Below are 17531 nucleotides of genomic sequence, written 5' to 3' on the forward strand. Positions count from 1 at the left end.
TGAGGCAACTCGGCCTGAAGAATGAGCATCTCGCTTCTTTTTTCCGGGATTCGGGAGCACATTTCAGCTGCTAGACCGCACTGCAGGTAGCACCTGATTAGCTATTTCACTTCCCAGCATGTAGAATGCTTTTACTGGTCCACTGGAGGATCTGAGAATTCTCAGGTAAGCACATCACTAAGACAAAGGGGCCCGGTGTCATGCGCTACTGGGCCCCTTTCCAATAGAAGCCTGCCCAGGGGAGATAAATAAAAATATCAAACATTTCCACTCACCTCTCTGACATGTGGCACTCTCCAGCATCATCTTCTGGCCTTTTCTTGCCTGTGGCTCGTGTCACTCAACCCTGGGGTCACTGCTGAAGATATGAGATATAAGTCATAACACCAGTGATAGATGAACAACGCGAGGATGCCCAGGAGAGGAGAGGCAAGGGAAGTATAACTGATTTTTATTTTCTCTCACCTTTCCTGGGCCTCCACTTACTATATTTTGGGGTGTGAAGAGACCCCAGAGTACAATGATAACACAGAAATGAACCAGTGGGCTGAACCTCACGAATATATTTGTTGAAGAAATTTTGAAGGGTTCATCTGAAAGTGGTTGAGGCTCTTAGGGGCATTGTTATGACCCGGTCTTTACAGTCTCAGCTTGTTAGTTCCATATGCTGAATGTCTGGACGACATTTTGCGTGCAAATTGTCTGACGCAGGAGAGTGGTTTTTGTAGGGTTTTTTGTGATGCTAATTTCAGTTTACTCTATCCTTTGCAAATGTCAGTATTGCTATGTTTCAAATTTATTCTCTATTCTGCATTTTGCGTATCCTCATATTCACTGTTAGTTCAGTCAGACCAGCGCCGCACCTCCCATGAGGCGACCTGAAGCGACCGCTTCAGGCGGCGCTATGCCAGGGCCTCGGGAGGGCGGCACTTTTGCTGACCTAAGCCAGTCCAGGACAAGCTGTCCTGGATTGGCTTAGTGTCACCATGTCTGCAGCCCGACAGGGGAAGCGAGCGGTGTATTGGGGCGGCCCTGCTGGACGCTGCGTTGCTCCAGTGGCCACCCTTCACACTCAGGCAGAGAGCAGGTCTTCTCCCTGCCTGCTCTCTGCCTGCGAACGCCGCTCGCTCCGCTAGGCCATGCCCCCTTTCCGCTCGGCCCGCCCCTTTTGTGCGACCCCGCCCCTCAGCCCCAGCCCCGCCCCTTGGGGGGGCGCGACTTTCTGACGCCGCTTCAGGCGGCAGAAAGCCCAGGTTCACCCCTGAGTCAGACACCTGTGGGGGGGCTTTCTCTGTTTCTAACATTTCTATTCAAATGGGAAACAAGTCAGATTTTCTGTTTCTTTAGTAGGCAAGTTATTTCTCTGGCTGTGTTCATGCCCTCCCAGCTCAAGGGATTAATTAGGTCCACTATTTGGAACAGGCCAAACCTGCACCATAACAGAAGAGAGTCCACCCAGGAGGAGCGGGTTCTATAGAAATGAAATCATGGAGGAGGCCTGAGAAGCTAGAGAAAATAGCTTAGAGCAAGTGACCCAGGTCGCATGGTAAGGGGGACCATAGAAAAGCATTCAGGTGTGCAGGGGCCAGCCAGAGCTTCTCTATTTCGACCCATTTAGTGTAAGCCAAGATCGATGCCCAAAACGTAAGAATGTAGGTACCCAGGTAGCAGAGTGAGTGGTCCCTCCACTGGAAATTATAGTTGGCCTTGAGCAATTGTCGTGTTGGGTCTGGAACATTAAAGGGGGAAGGCCTCAGTCTTAATTAGAGATGAGCGAACAGTGTTCTATCGAACACATGTTCGATCGGATATCAGGGTGTTCGCCATGTTCGAATCGAATCGAACACCGCGTGGTAAAGTGCGCCAAAATTCGATTCCCCTCCCACCTTCCCTGGCGCCTTTTTTGCACCAATAACAGCGCAGGGGAGATGGGACAGGAACTACGACACCGGGGGCATTGAAAAAAAATGGAAAAAGTCATTGGCTGCCGAAATCAGGTGACCTCCATTTTAGACGAATAGTGGATTTCAAATCCGGGTCATATGAGAATGTGAACTTTGTGACTATGAGACAGGGATAGCTGTACAGGCAGGGATAGCTAGGGATAACCTTTATTTAGGGGGGAATGTTATTAAAAATAACTTTTTGCGGCTCTATCGGGTGTGTAATTGTGATTTTTGTGAGATAAACTTTTTCCCATAGGGATGCATTGGCCAGCTCTGATTGGCCGAATTCCGTACTCTGGCCAATCAGTGCTGGCCAATGCATTCTATTGGCGTGATGAAGCAGTGCTGAATGTGTGTGTTTAGCTCAACTACACCGGTGGAGTAGTTGAGCTAAGCACACAGATTCAGCTCTGCTTCAATCAGCGCTGGCCAATGCATTCTATTAGCTTGATGAAGCAGAGTGTGCACAAGGGTTCAAGCGCACCCTCGGCTCTGATGTAGCAGAGCCGAGGCTGCACAAGGGTTCAAGCGCACCCTCGGCTCTGATGTAGGAGAGCCGAGGGTGCACTTGAACCCTTGTGCACCCTCGGCTCTGCTACATCAGAGCCGAGGGTGCGCTTGAACCCTTGTGCACACTCTGCTTCATCAAGCTAATAGAATGCATTGGCCAGAGCTGATTGGCCAATGCATTCTATTAGCCCGATGAAGTAGAGCTGAATATGTGTGCTAAGCACACACATTCAGCACTGCTTCATCACGCCAATACAATGCATTAGCCAGTGCTGATTGGCCAGAGTACGGAATTCGGCCAATCAGCGCTGGCTCTGCTGTAGGAGGCGGAGTCTAAGATCGCTCCACACCAGTCTCCATTCAGGTCCGACCTTAGACTCCGCCTCCTCTGGCAGAGCCAGCGCTGATTGGCCGAAGGCTGGCCAATGCATTCCTATGCGAATGCAGAGACTTAGCAGTGTTGAGCCAGTTCTGCTCAACTACACATCTGATGCACACTCGGCACTGCTACATCAGATGTAGCAATCTGATGTAGCAGAGCCGAGGGTGCACTAGAACCCCTGTGCAAACTCAGTTCACGCTAATAGAATGCATTGGCCAGCGCTGATTGGCCAATGCATTCTATTAGCCCGATGAAGTAGAGCTGAATGTGTGTGCTAAGCACACACATTCAGCTCTACTTCATCGGGCTAATAGAATGCATTGGCCAGCGCTGATTGGCCAGAGTACGGAACTCGACCAATCAGCGCTGGCTCTGCTGGAGGAGGCGGAGTCTAAGATCGCTCCACACCAGTCTCCATTCAGGTCCGACCTTAGACTCCGCCTCCTCCTGATGTAGCAGAGCCGAGGGTGCACAAGGGTTCAAGCGCACCCTCGGCTCTGATGTAGCAGAGCCGAGGGTGCACAAGGGTTCAAGCGCACCCTCGGCTCTGATGTAGCAGAGCCGAGGCTGCACAAGGGTTCAAGCGCACCCTCGGCTCTGATGTAGCAGAGCCGAGGCTGCACAAGGGCTCAAGCGCACCCTCGGCTCTGATGTAGCAGAGCCGAGGGTGCACAAGGGTTCAAGTGCACCCTCGGCTCTGATGTAGCAGAGCCGAGGCTGCACAAGGGTTCAAGTGCACCCTCGGCTCTGCTACATCAGAGCCGAGGGTGCGCTTGAACCTTTGTGCAGCCTCGGCTCTGCTACATCAGAGCCGAGGGTGCGCTTGAACCCTTGTGCACACTCTGCTTCATCAAGCTAATAGAATGCATTGGCCAGCGCTGATTGAAGCAGAGCTGAATCTGTGTGCTTAGCTCAACTACTCCACCGGTGTAGTTGAGCTAAACACACACATTCAGCACTGCTTCATCACGCCAACAGAATGCATTGGCCAGCACTGATTGGCCAGAGTACGGAATTCGGCCAATCAGCGCTGGCTCTGCCGGAGGAGGCGGAGTCTAAGGTCGGACCTGAATGGAGACTGGTGTGGAGCGATCTTAGACTCCGCCTCCTCCAGCAGAGCCAGCGCTGATTGGTCGAGTTCCGTACTCTGGCCAATCAGCACTGGCCAATGCATTTCTATGGGGAAAAGTTAGCTTGCGAAAATCGCAAACTGACAGGGATTTCCATGAAATAAAGTGACTTTTATGCCCCCAGACATGCTTCCCCTGCTGTCCCAGTGTCATTCCAGGGTGTTGGTATCATTTCCTGGGGTGTCATAGTGGACTTGGTGACCCTCCAGACACGAATTTGGGTTTCCCCCTTAACGAGTTTATGTTCCCCATAGACTATAATGGGGTTCGAAACCCATTCGAACACTCGAACAGTGAGCGGCTGTTCGAATCGAATTTCGAACCTCGAACATTTTAGTGTTCGCTCATCTCTAGTCTTAATAGGATTAACTTTATAACCAGAAAAGTTTGGGGATTAGTGAGAGTTAGAAGGACATCATACGCATAGAGACAAACTTTAAACTCCCTGTCATGAACCGCGACCCCAGAGATATCCAGGATAGCCTAAATCTTGGATGCTAGCAGCTTAATAGAGAGGGCAAATATGAGAGGGGACAGAGCGCAGCCCTGAAGAGTACTATTACGATTAGGAAAAGGGTGATAAGATGCATTAGAGAGTCTAACAATTGCAGAGGGAGTCGAGTACAGAGACCTAATTGCGGTAAGGAAAGCACCAGTGAATACAAATTTCTCAAGAGTCCCTAGCATGAAAGTCCAAATGAGGCGATCGAAAGTAATGCAGGGGTAGCCGAGTGGTTATAACATCAATAAAGTCCATAGCCCTTCTGGTGTTATCTCCCCCCTGGTGACAGGAGACGAAACTCACCTGTTCCTTGAGGACGAGAGAAGGAAGCAAAGCGCTAAGTCTGGTAGCTAAAAGTTTGGTAAAGAGCTTAAGGTCGGTGTTCAGGAGGGCAATAGGGCGATAGTTAGCGGTCCTGTCTCTAAGGATTAAAGGGGCTCTATGAACAAAGTTATGCTGATAGAGCCCCACATATACATGAATAGCCTATAAAAAGGCTATTCAGGCACCGCTAAAGTTATATTAAACTACCCCCCCACCCCGTTTTAAAATAAAACCCTAAAAAAGAATATTAATCTTATCTATCGTGCACGGTGGGCGGGCATTCAGGGTCAGACGTCATCTTCAGCCACGCCTCCTCTTCCAGCGATGTCCTCGGGTCCAGTCTTCTTCCAGCGCTCACGAACTGCCATTGATAAAAAATGGTGCGGGTGCATGCGCAGTGGCAGTAGTAGCAGCATGCTACTGCGCATGCACTTGTGCCATTTTTTATCAATGGCAGTTCGCGAGCGCCGGAGGAAGACGGGACCCGAGGACATCGCTGGAAGAGGAGGCGTGGCTGAAGATGACGTCGGACCCTGACTGCCCGCCCACCGTGCGTGCTTTAGTTCTTTTTTTAGGGATAAAACTAGTTAAATCACTGAGGGGTTAAAATCCAATAAAATAAATCTTATTTATGGATTAGAATTAAATGAAACAGATTTGTGTGGAGAGCAAGGGGGCCTTCTGTTAGGGCTCAGTGCATCATATCCTACTAATATTCTAAATGTGAAATTTTGTGTGTTTGGATGTTTGTGTGTTTGTTACTCAATCACACAGAAATGGCTGAACGGATTTGAACGAAATTTGGCACATAGATAGATTGTAACCTTGATTAACACATAGGTTACACTATACAGTATATTACACTGCTCTCAGGTTCTAATAAAGCCAGGTCTATTATCTCTGTACGTGAACACTCAGCTAACCCTCAGTCCATTGTGTACATGCAGTACATATTATCTGATCTGCTCCAGGCAACATGGTGACACACTGGATGGGAAAACACCTTTAACCCATTTATGCCAGAGGTTGAAATTTTTGAGTTGAGTGCTATGAGGCTGCTGTTCCAATAATGGAACTCTAGACATAAATGGGTTAATCCAAATTGGCATTTTGCTACTTTTAAACATGTCGGGAAAAAGAAAATCTAATTTGTTGCAAAATTCTAAAACATCGAGAGTTATGAAGGAAGCCAGAAGTCACAGAGTTCTCCTCAAGCATCTGCACCAACAACACAATCATTATATGGCGTGCCAGCAAGCTGCTTAGATGCCAGAACAATCATAGGCACGGCTTGAGGAACAAGTTCAGCAGCAACAAATCTCCCAACCAGTGGCGTAACTAGGAATGGCGGGGCCCCGTGGCGAACCTTTGACATGGCCCCCCCCCCCCCCGGCTGACGCCGAAAACCCCGCACGACCCCACCCCCCGCATTCCTACGCACACTATTACGCTCCATAGTGGCCCCTGCACACATTATTATACCCCATAGTGGCCCCTGCACACATTATTATACCCCATAGTGGCCCCTGCACACAGTATTATACCCCATAGTGGCCCCTGCACACAGTATTATACCCCATAGTGGCCCCTGCACACAGTATTATCCCCCATAGTGGCCCCTGCACACAGTATTATCCCCCATAGTGGCCCCTGCACACATTATTATATCCCATAGTGGCCCCTGCACACATTATTATACCCCATAGTGGCCCCTGCACACATTATTATACCCCATAGTGGCCCCTGCACACATTATTATACCTTATAGTGGCCCCTGCACACAGTATTATACCCCGTAGTGGCCCCTGCACACACTATTATGCACCATAGTGGCCCCTGCACACAGTATTATCCCCCATAGTGGCCCTGCACACAGTATTATGCCCCATTGTGGCCCCTTCACCCACTATTATGCCCCATTGTGGCCCCTACACACAGTATTATCCCCCATTGTGGCCCCTTCACCCACTATTATGCCCCATTGTGGACACCCATTAACAATTATTATACTCTGGGGTCTTTTCAGACCCCAGAGTATAATAATCGGAGACCCAGGGGAAGAACAACATAAAAAAAAAAAAAAACCCACTGTAACTTACCTGTCTCCCGACTCCCCGCTGGCGGCCATCTTCAATGACGTCAGGGACGTCATGTGACCGGGAGCCTGCGTCGCGACGCATAAGGACGCAGGCCCCGATCATGTGACGTCTGAGACGTCACACAAGTAGGCCGAAGCCTGCGCGAAGCCTGGAGAGGTAAGGAACACAGTTTTTTATGTTCAGTTACCTCTCCTGCACTTCCGATCATTATACTCGGGGGTCCGAAAAGACCCCCGAGTATAATAGTGCTTGTGGGGCCCGCAGTGTCACTTACCGATCCCGGCCCCTGCCAGGATCGGTAAGTATATAGGGCCCGTTAGAGGCTGGAGTAACTCCAGCCGGTAACGGCCTATTAAAAAAAAACAAAAAACGCAGCGGTAGCGGCTGCCACCGGGCCCCCAATGTCCCGGGCCCTGTGGCAGCTGCTACTGCTGCTACCACGGTAGTTACGCCACTGCTCCCAACTCTTCCCAAAAAGAGAGCAATTTGACTGTGAGACAATCATTTTCAGACAGACAACCCCTTTAAAGGGATTCTACTATTAAAACCCTTTTTTTTGTGGATAAGACATCGGAATAGCCTTTAGAAAGGCTGTTCCTTAGAAATACCGGTTTTTACCAGTATGCAAATTAGTTATCTCGCAGCGATGGGGGTGGGCCCCAGCGCTGGAAATGCAATGGGGGCGTCCCCACTGCTGCTCGAGAACAGGCTTCAGCGACGCCTCTATCTTCTGCTGGATCCTCCCCTTCTTTCTTCGTCTTTCTTCGGCGTCACCTCCGACGCCTATGCAGTTGGCTCTGCAAGTGAGACACTAGTAGAGCAGACTGCGCATGCCCGCGGCCATAGTTCCGATGCCGCAATTGCATGCATGCGCAGTCGGCTCTACTAGTGTCTCACTGGCAGAGCCAACTACGCAGGCGTCGGAGGTGACCCCGAAGAAAGAAGGGGAGGATCCAGAAGAAGACAGAGGCGTCGCTGGAGCGTGTTCTCGAGCAGCAGTGGGGACGTCTCCATCGCATTTCCAGCGCTGGGGCCTGCCCCCATCGCTGCAAGATAGCATACCAGTAAAAAACGGTATTTCTAAGGAACAGCGCGGCGGAGATCACATCTAAAGGTAAGAGACGAATAGCCTTTCTAAGGGCTAGTTCACACGTGGGCAAAGGGGAGGTTTTTGACAGCGGAATTCGCTTCAAAAACCGCTCCTTTAACATGGTGGTCTATGTAGACCACTAGCTTTTTTTTTCCTCCTAGCGTTTTCCGCCTGAAGAAGCGACATGACCTTTCTTCAGGCGAAAACGCCTGAAGAATTGCATAGAAGTGAATGGGAGGCGAAAACCGCGCGGTAAAAAACCGCACGGTTTTTTGCACACAAAACCGCGCGGTTTTTTGCAAAAAACCGCGCGGTTTTCGCCTGCAGTTTCTATAGCACATATAGGAAAAAAAAAAACTAGCGAAAACCGCTAGCGAAAACCGCGTCAAAAACCGCGTCAAAAACCGCGTGGAATGCAAAAAACAGCGTCAAAAAAACTCCCCGAGGTTTTTTACCTCGCACAAATAAGCTAGGCGGTTTTCACGTGTGAACTGACCCTAAAAGCTATTCCAACGTCTTATCTACAAAAAAAAAAAAGGGGTTTCAATGGTAGAATCCCCTTAAGATTGAGGCCCCACGTTGCAAAATATGCAGCTTTCTTTGCTGCTTTTTTTTTTTAACCAAAGTCAGGAGTGTATTGAGCAGAGCATAGAAATATAAGAACTTCCTACATTTTTCCCATTTGTTTTGTAGCCATTCTGGGCTTTTTCTAGAGAAAAAAAACACAGCAAAATCTTTGAGACCACCAAAAATTACACTGAAAAGGGGTCGTCTTCTCTGAGCACACAGCTTACACTTTGTAGCACAGGGAGAGTGTGACCTGTTCACTAACTGTCAGACTATAAGTTTCACTATCTATTGCTTTGTTTTTCCACTTAAACATAATAGAACCCTTGTACAATTACCAGATATAAGCTATAGAGACAAAGGTTTAACGCAATTATTATTATTTCACTTTACTTACTTTTATAACTTTTCCTAGAAGTGTAAGGATTTCTTCCTGACTCGTAACTCCTGTACACAATGTGAAAGTGTATCAGTGTTTACGCCCCCACAGGTCACATCCGTCTCCTCCCTTCTTCTAATGATGTCTGTTCTTCATCCTTCCTTCATAGTATTTTCTAGGAGCTCTGTAATACATAACCCAGACAAGATGGAGAATCACATAGATGATAACTCACAAATGTTTCCCGAAAGAGGTTTTATAGTTTAGTGTAAATAGTAAACCAAATCATTCTACAAGATCTAAAAAAAGTGTTTTAATGTACTTAAGTGTTCTCTGTTTGTGTCATTGCTAGTGTTTGGTTATACTCATAGGTTAAATGCCTATACACACTGCCTCTGTTATGGAAAGTTTGATACAACTCTATCTAATCTAGACAATCCTATCAGATGAAAACAGAGTTCTCGCCTGTCCTGAAAGAAAATGCATATTCTACAAAACAGTGTGCAAAAGTAACAGCATGTGCGAACAATGATATAACTTGCAAACATATGCAAATATACTGATACAAAATAACCTTATCTTCATTGTTTTATTAACCTTTTCCATATACACTCACCGGCCACTTTATTAGGTACACCTGTCCAACTGCTCGTTAACACTTAATTTCTAATCAGCCAATCACATGGCGGCAACTCAGTGCATTTAGGCATGTAGACATGGTCAAGACAATCTCCTGCAGTTCAAACCGAGCATCAGTATGGGGAAGAAAGGTGATTTGAGTGCCTTTGAACGTGGCATGGTTGTTGGTGCCAGAAGGGCTGGTCTGAGTATTTCAGAAACTGCTGATCTACTGGGATTTTCACGCACAACCATCTCTAGGGTTTACAGAGAATGGTCCGAAAAAGAAAAAACATCCAGTGAGCGGCAGTTCTGTGGGCGGAAATGCGTTGTTGATGCCAGAGGTCAGAGGAGAATGGCCAGACTGGTTCGAGCTGATAGAAAGGCAACAGTGACTCAAATAGCCACCCGTTACAACCAAGGTAGCCAGAAGAGCATCTCTGAACGCACAGTACGTCGAACTTTGAGGTAGATGGGCTACAGCAGCAGAAGACCACACCGGGTGCCACTCCTTTCAGCTAAGAACAGGAAACTGAGGCTACAATTTGCACAAGCTCATCGAAATTGGACAATTGAAGATTGGAAAAACGTTGCCTGGTCTGATGAGTCTCGATTTCTGCTGTGACATTCGGATGGTAGGGTCAGAATTTGGCGTCAACAACATGAAAGCATGGATCCATCCTGCCTTGTATCAACGGTTCAGGCTGGTGGTGGTGGTGTCATGGTGTGGGGAATATTTTCTTGGCACTCTTTGGGCCCCTTGGTACCAATTGAGCATCGTTGCAACGCCAAAGCCTACCTGAGTATTGTTGCTGACCATGTCCATCCCTTTATGACCACAATGTACCCAACATCTGATGGCTACTTTCAGCAGGATAATGCGCCATGTCATAAAGCTGGAATCATCTCAGACTGGTTTCTTGAACATGACAATGAGTTCACTGTACTCCAATGGCCTCCACAGTCACCAGATCTCAATCCAATAGAGCATCTTTGGGATGTGGTGGAACGGGAGATTCGCATCATGGATGTGCAGCCGACAAATCTGCGGCAACTGTGTGATGCCATCATGTCAATATGGACCAAAATCTCTGAGGAATGCTTCCAGCACCTTGTTGAATCTATGCCACGAAGAATTGAGGCAGTTCTGAAGGCAAAAGGGGGTCCAACCCGTTACTAGCATGGTGTACCTAACAAAGTGGCCGGTGAGTGTATTTATTAGTGTAATGTCCCAATACTGCTCGTCCTGTTCCCTTTAATAGTGCTGGCAGACCGAGATGGTATGGACATTTACGTACAAAGTAAAGAGGCATATCTCCTATTTCCATATTATGTATATACTCGAGTATAAGCCGATTTTTTTCAGCCCAGTTTTTGTGCTGAAAAAGCCCCCCTCGGCTTATATATATAAAATTTTTTTTTTTTCTTTTAGGGGGGGGGGGGGGGGGGTGTGTCTATGACAAGCCACAATATCAATGTATAGAATCTCCCATAAAATAGTGCAAATATAAAACAAAAGTAAAAAAAAAGATAAACAAAATAAAAGTTCTAAATCCCTCCTTTCCCTAGAATATATGCAAAGGTAGAGAATGACTGTGAAACACATACACATTAGGTATCCCTGTGTCTGACAGTGCCCGATCTACTGAATATAGGGGATCTGCAGTGCTCCTGTTCTGTCAGGAGAGGGTTAATAGGAGCAACGCAGATACCCTATATTCAGCCAGGCTGAATTCCAAGTGGGGGAGGGGGGGGGGGGGGGGGAGAAAAAACCCCAGTCCTCAAGCTCAGGGAAGGGGCGGACAGACAACCAAAACACCCCCTCCCCTTTCCCAGAAACTACTGCACCCAAAAACTACAACCATTTTAATTTTTAAAATTTTCCAGTAGCTGCTGCATTTCCCCCCTTCCGCCCCCCCCCCCCCCCCCCCCCGGCTTATACTCGAGTCAATAAGTTTTCCCAGTTTTTTTGTGGTAAAAATTAGGGGTCTCAGCTTATATTCGGGTCGGCTTATACTCGAGTATATACGGTATATATCCTTACTAATATTATAAATTATGGGGATAACGTCCATCCTTAGGGAGAGACCACCTTCTCAGGTGTATGGAGACTTATACAGCCACAGTTGCTCCACTGCAAGGGAACATGGGAGGAATATGCAAATCTGTCTCCCAAGATGTAAACAGGGAGACAGTGCCTCTGTTATGCTGCCCTCTATGGGAAGCACCCTGAACATCATGCCAGACTTTCCCAGAAGTCTTTACTGCATAATGCGGGGTTATAACCAAATCAATTTCTCAGCTACGGACGGCCGTTTCTGTCTCGTTGGACTTCATCAGCGCAGCCTAGAGAGAATTGATTTGGTAGAAGCGAGAGGCTGAGAGACCAGATTATGGAGATAACGTCCATCCTTAGGGAGAGACCACCTTTTCAGGTGTGTGGAGATATGCTCACGCATATGTGTATCTGCTATACTGAGCATATTCCAGCCTATAAGTGAAGTGCAGTGTAAATGTCCTCAAACAATGTAAGATAAAAGAAAATGTCACAATGTAATATCAGAGCAAATACAATCGATTTGCAGTAACCCTAGCTGTGATAAATGGGCGGACATACTGGTCAACCTGTGCAGCTGCACATGGGCCTAGTAGGTCAGGGAACCCCATCATAAAGTCTCTTAGAAATGGGATAACTGCATGATATTCAATAGATATAGGTATGGCCTGCTTAGGTAACTTCATTTGCCTGACTTCAGATTCCCTGTGCAGTCAGTTTGGTTGGTGGCAAGGACTATGAATCTGTTTATGGCAGGCTCTCAGGCAGCCTTGCATTCATTTATGCCCTACAACGTTCCATCCTTTGTCTTACCTCTTTGGTACCCAGCAGGATAATTTGATGGAAAATGTATACATTAAATGTATAAACCCGTTTAAGATCCAGTTAACATCCGCTTGGGGACCCCGAATGGAAACCTATCCGCATAAAAAAGCAGATACCAAAGGAAACCCACAGACCCCATAGACTATAATGGGGTCCATGTGGTTTCTGCCCAAAAAATGCTGAGAGAAAAGCTCTGCTTGCAGGACTTTTCTCTCTGCATATTTTATGTGGACAGGAGAACGCAATGGCCTGAAGGCAGATGTGAAGCGGGCCTGATCCCAGGTGGAGAATCCACACAAGGGTTTAGTTGCTATTGATTTTTCTCCAGAACACCAAACACATTTTATTGCATTTTATTAAATAATTCAAGGTTCACAAAGACAATAAAAAAATTACATTATTTTGCTTCTCAGTGACATTCACCACAGATCCAGAGGATCATCTAAGACATTTTGGTATTATTGCATGTAAATATTGTGTTGTAAATGTAGTATATACTGATCATGGGTTTCCAGTGCTTTGCTGGCTTGATGCAGTTGTAAGGACTTGACCCACAATTTCTGCATATTCCCACTAATGACACTTACTTCTTATTCATAAGATAGGAAATCCGTGTCCTATTTTCGTTATCAATGGTGATCATGAGAATGGGAATCGTAACTGCCCCATGTGATTGGAGGAATGGTGTATGCGCTTGACTTCTTGATTTCAGTATGACTTTTGAAACAGTAATTTTAGTCAGTTCCATAAGGGGACGCTCACACTAGCGCCACTGTCCACCATTTGTGAGTCCGTTGAAAAGCCAGGCAAAACTGCTTAGGGACGACTTGCTGGCGGTCAGTTTAAAAATCCATTCATTTCAATAGGCTTTTTAAAGCAAACCGCCGGTGTCCGTATGCAGCCTATCCGCCATGAAAAAGTTTATTTGGTACGGCCATAAAGTCTTGCATGTCCAACTTTATGCCCGTGCACAATAAAACAGCAAGCCGTCCATATGCAGTTTTACTTGACTTTTTGACAGACTCACAAAGGGTGGACAGCGGCACTAGTGTGAAAGCCCCATAAGAGTTAATAGAGCAGAGGTCTGGCATATGAGCACCACCACTCAATTCACATGGGGCACTCAGAGACCCCCACCTGATAAGGTCAGCTCACCATTTTACTTCCTAGGTCTTCTATATACCTGCAACAGATGGTATCCTGCAACAATAAGGCTTTGCTCACATCTGCGTTAGAAGCATTGTTTATGTAGCACCATTCTTCTATCAGCAGAACCAGGCAAAGCTTATTATAAGTCTATAGAGTCTGCTGAACGCCATTGGCGTCTTGTCTGCTCTGTCAGCTATTAAAGGGGCTCTATCATTGGGAAAAGTCATTTTTAGCTAAGCACACTCTTGCATAGGCTTTAGAGAGGCTATTCCACACCTACCTTTTGTATGTAAATAGCCTCAGTGGTTTTTGAATGAGCCCGTTCATATGTTAATTACCCTCTTGGTGCACCCCGGAAGTCTGATCGTGCACCCCCTCTGCTATTCTTTCCTATGTATGTATACAGCACAGGCTGCTGCTGCTGCTGATGACTTCCTGTTTGCACAGACACATAGGAGTGCTGCTGGAAACTTCCTGTGCTGGCTAGAAGCTCATTAGCATATGAATAAAAACAGTTTATTCAAAAACCACTGAAGCAATTTACATACAAAAGGTAGGTGTGGAATAGCATTTCCAAAGGCTATGCATATATGTGCTTAGTTAAAAATGACTTTTCCCAATGATAAAGCCCCTTTAATATGGCTAAAGGCAGGCATTTCATCCGGACATCTAGTAATCCCCTTCTGTACTGATAGGGGGCATCATTTGGAAACAAACATCTAGCCACAGTGCTCTCTACAGAAGGGTGTCTCTGGTTTGGCTAGTATGACCCAGCTCACATACAGTCCTATGAAAAAGTTTGGGCACCCCTATTGATCTTAATCATTTTTAGTTCTAAATATTTTGGTGTTTGCAACAGCCATTTCAGTTTGATATATCTAATAACTGATGGACACAGTAATATTTCAGGATTGAAATGAGGTTTATTGTACTAACAGAAAATGTGCAATATGCATTAAACCAAAATTTGACCAGTGCAAAAGTATGGGCACCTCAACAGAAAAGTGACAATAATATTTAGTAGATCCTCCTTTTGCAAAGATAACAGCCTCTAGTCGCTTCCTGTAGCTTTTAATCAGTTCCTGGATCCTGGATAAAGGTATTTTGGACAAACAATTCAAGTTCAGTTAAGTTAGATGGTCGCCGAGCATGGACAGCCTGCTTCAAATCATCCCCCAGATGTTCAATGATATTCAGGTCTGGGGACTGGGATGGCCATTCCAAAACATTGTAATTGTTCCTCTGCATGAATGCCTGAGTCGATTTGGAGCGGTGTTTTGGATCATTGTCTTCCTGAAATATCCATCCCCGGCGTAACTTCAACTTCATCACTTATTCTTGAACATTATTCTCAAGAATCTGCTGATACTGAGTGGAATCCATGCGACCCTCAACTTTACCAAGATTCCCGATGCCGGCATTGGCCACACAGCCCCAAAGCATGATGGAACTTCCACCAAATTTTACAGTGGGTAGCAAGTGTTTTTCTTGGAATGCTGGTTGCAGAAACAGCTTCTTTCTCATCAATCTCCCATACTGCTTCTCCTTGTGCAAAGTGCGCTGTATTGTTGACCGATGCACAGTGACACCATCTGCAGCAAGATGATGCTGCAGCTCTTTGGAGGTGGTCTGTGGATTGTCCTTGACTGTTCTCACCATTCTTCTTCTCTGCCTTTCTGATATTTTTCTTGGCCTGCCACTTCTGGGCTTAACAAGAACTGTCCCTGTGCTCTTCCATTTCCTTACTATGTTCCTCACAGTGGAAACTGACAGGTTAAATCTCTGAGACAACTTTTTGTATGCTTCCCCTGAACAACTATGTTGAAAAATCTTTGTTTTCAGATCATTTGAGAGCAGGCTGTCCATGCTCGGCGACCATCAAACTTAACTGAACTTGAATTGTTTTGTAAAGAGGAATGGTCCAAAATACCTTCATCCAGGATCCAGGAACTGATTAAAAGCTACAGGAAGTGACTAGAGGCAAAAGGAGGATCTACTAAATATTAATGCCACTTTTCTGTTGAGGTGCCCATACTTTTGCACCGGTCAAATTTTGGTTTAATGCATATTGCACATTTTCTGTTAGTACAATAAACCTCATTTCAATCCTGAAATATTACTGTGTCCATCAGTTATTAGATATATCAAACTGAAATAGCTGCTGCAAACACCAAAATATTTAGAACGAAAAATGATTAAAATTAATAGGGGTGCCCAAACTTTTTCATAGGACTGTATAGTATGGCTCAAACAATGAAAGAATCACAGATTGCATAAAAAATGCAGGTACAAGACTTTATTTGTATGTCACCACATTGCTGGAAAGTGAAAAAATACTGCTCCTTAAAAATCTTTATGATATTTTATGAAAATATATAAAACTAAAAAACTCATGATCTGTTTTCAGCAATGAATGGGTTAATGTCATAAACCTGAGTAGTTTTTGCTCATAATTCTGCATTTGCCGCTGGCGGGCGAAATACATGGTTACCCCCAGCTTCAACGCTGCCATGTTACTTGATCACTGGGAGTTTTAGCTATTGAACCAATAAAGAACAAATGGCAGCAGATCTGTCCTTACTGGATATCATCGCTTATATATTATATAGTATAATGTAATCTGATGCCAGTGGTGTACACATTATTGTCATTATTTGTTAACCAAGTTTAATTTTTGGAAGAATGTTATAAAATGTGAAAAAATTTTCTGCTCCTTTTACCTAAAACAAAATAGTTTTTATATATACTATTGCATATAAACATATTAAAATTAGACTTTATAATAGTTCTTCTGATCACATAGGATACACATTTATATAGTTTTTCAACAAAAATGAAATTTTATATCCAGCATGGTTTATTTTCTGGACCCGTAGTCCATGTGTAAATTAAGCAGTAGTTTAGTACAGTAGAGGGCTGTAAACTGCTGGTGTTATCTCTAGCTAGGCTCCCTGCTGAGACTGAGCAAATGTACGGGAAGTCGGTGATGGCGGGGGCTGGCAGGGGAGCAAGCTTACTTTATTATGATCACTACAAAGGGTTAAATTTTGTTGATAAACGTGAAAAAAAGTCCTAAAAGCTTCCCTTATCACAGTGTAACTCCAGGACAGCAACTACAGCGTGGAGATGTCAGAACTTATCACTCCTACGAGATCAGTTGTAAATCACAGATCTTTGATTTTAATGAATGTGACTGCAGCGAGGAGCATCCGATACAGCAACGTAAATAGCCAGATTCGCAACGTGTAGGGGTTAATAGGGGAAGAAGAATGCAGAGGAAAATCCTTCAGAAGAAAATGCAATCCGTTTTCACAGTTTTTTTTCCACAGCTGCGTTTCGCTATTTGGGGTCATCACCTAAGACATATTTTTATTTTGGCACTTTTCCTCTTGAAAAAAACACCATGCGGCTTTATAGTTGTATAAAAAAACATATCAAGCAAAGTGTTTTTGGTAGAAAAAAATATTAGACGCAGCCAGATGGCGCGAAAACACCTAAAATCCCCACTTTGTCCGTAATGCATTTCATAACACGCTATACAATTTAAGGTCATATCTAGCTACATAAAATAAATGGCACAAAAATTCTGCTAAAAACACCCGCTGTGTCCTTAACCCTAGGTTGAATTCATCAGTAGCAGATTTGCTGAGGAAATCTCTGCGAGTGGTCCATTCATTTAGATAGAGGTTACAGTAATCCACGTGTCTGATGCTGAAAAAAACCCTATTCAAAGAGATAGAACTGATTCGTAATAGCAGAAATTTCAGCAGCAAATCTGCCATGTGTGAATATCTTTCTAAATTTACTGACACTGTAAAAATCTTAAATTACTTACTAAGGGGGTGTTCACACTACCGTCAGTGTCCGACAGGTAATGTCCGCACCTAGTGTCCGTTCAAAATCTCGCACGGACATTAGGAGCAGACACTAGCTGTGTCCGTGACACTTGTCATT

At 45.4% G+C, this 17531-nt stretch overlaps 1 protein-coding gene across 1 annotated transcript in view; it reads right to left on the reverse strand.

The window, feature by feature from the left end:
- Positions 1-17531, reverse strand: part of CASP10 (caspase 10) — a 62274-nt gene that overhangs the window by 14552 nt on the left and 30191 nt on the right. The gene's annotated exons all lie outside the window — the stretch shown is intronic.

This window comes from Leptodactylus fuscus, chromosome 8 (genome assembly GCF_031893055.1).
Source record: "Leptodactylus fuscus isolate aLepFus1 chromosome 8, aLepFus1.hap2, whole genome shotgun sequence".
Taxonomy (NCBI): Eukaryota; Metazoa; Chordata; class Amphibia; order Anura; family Leptodactylidae; genus Leptodactylus; species Leptodactylus fuscus.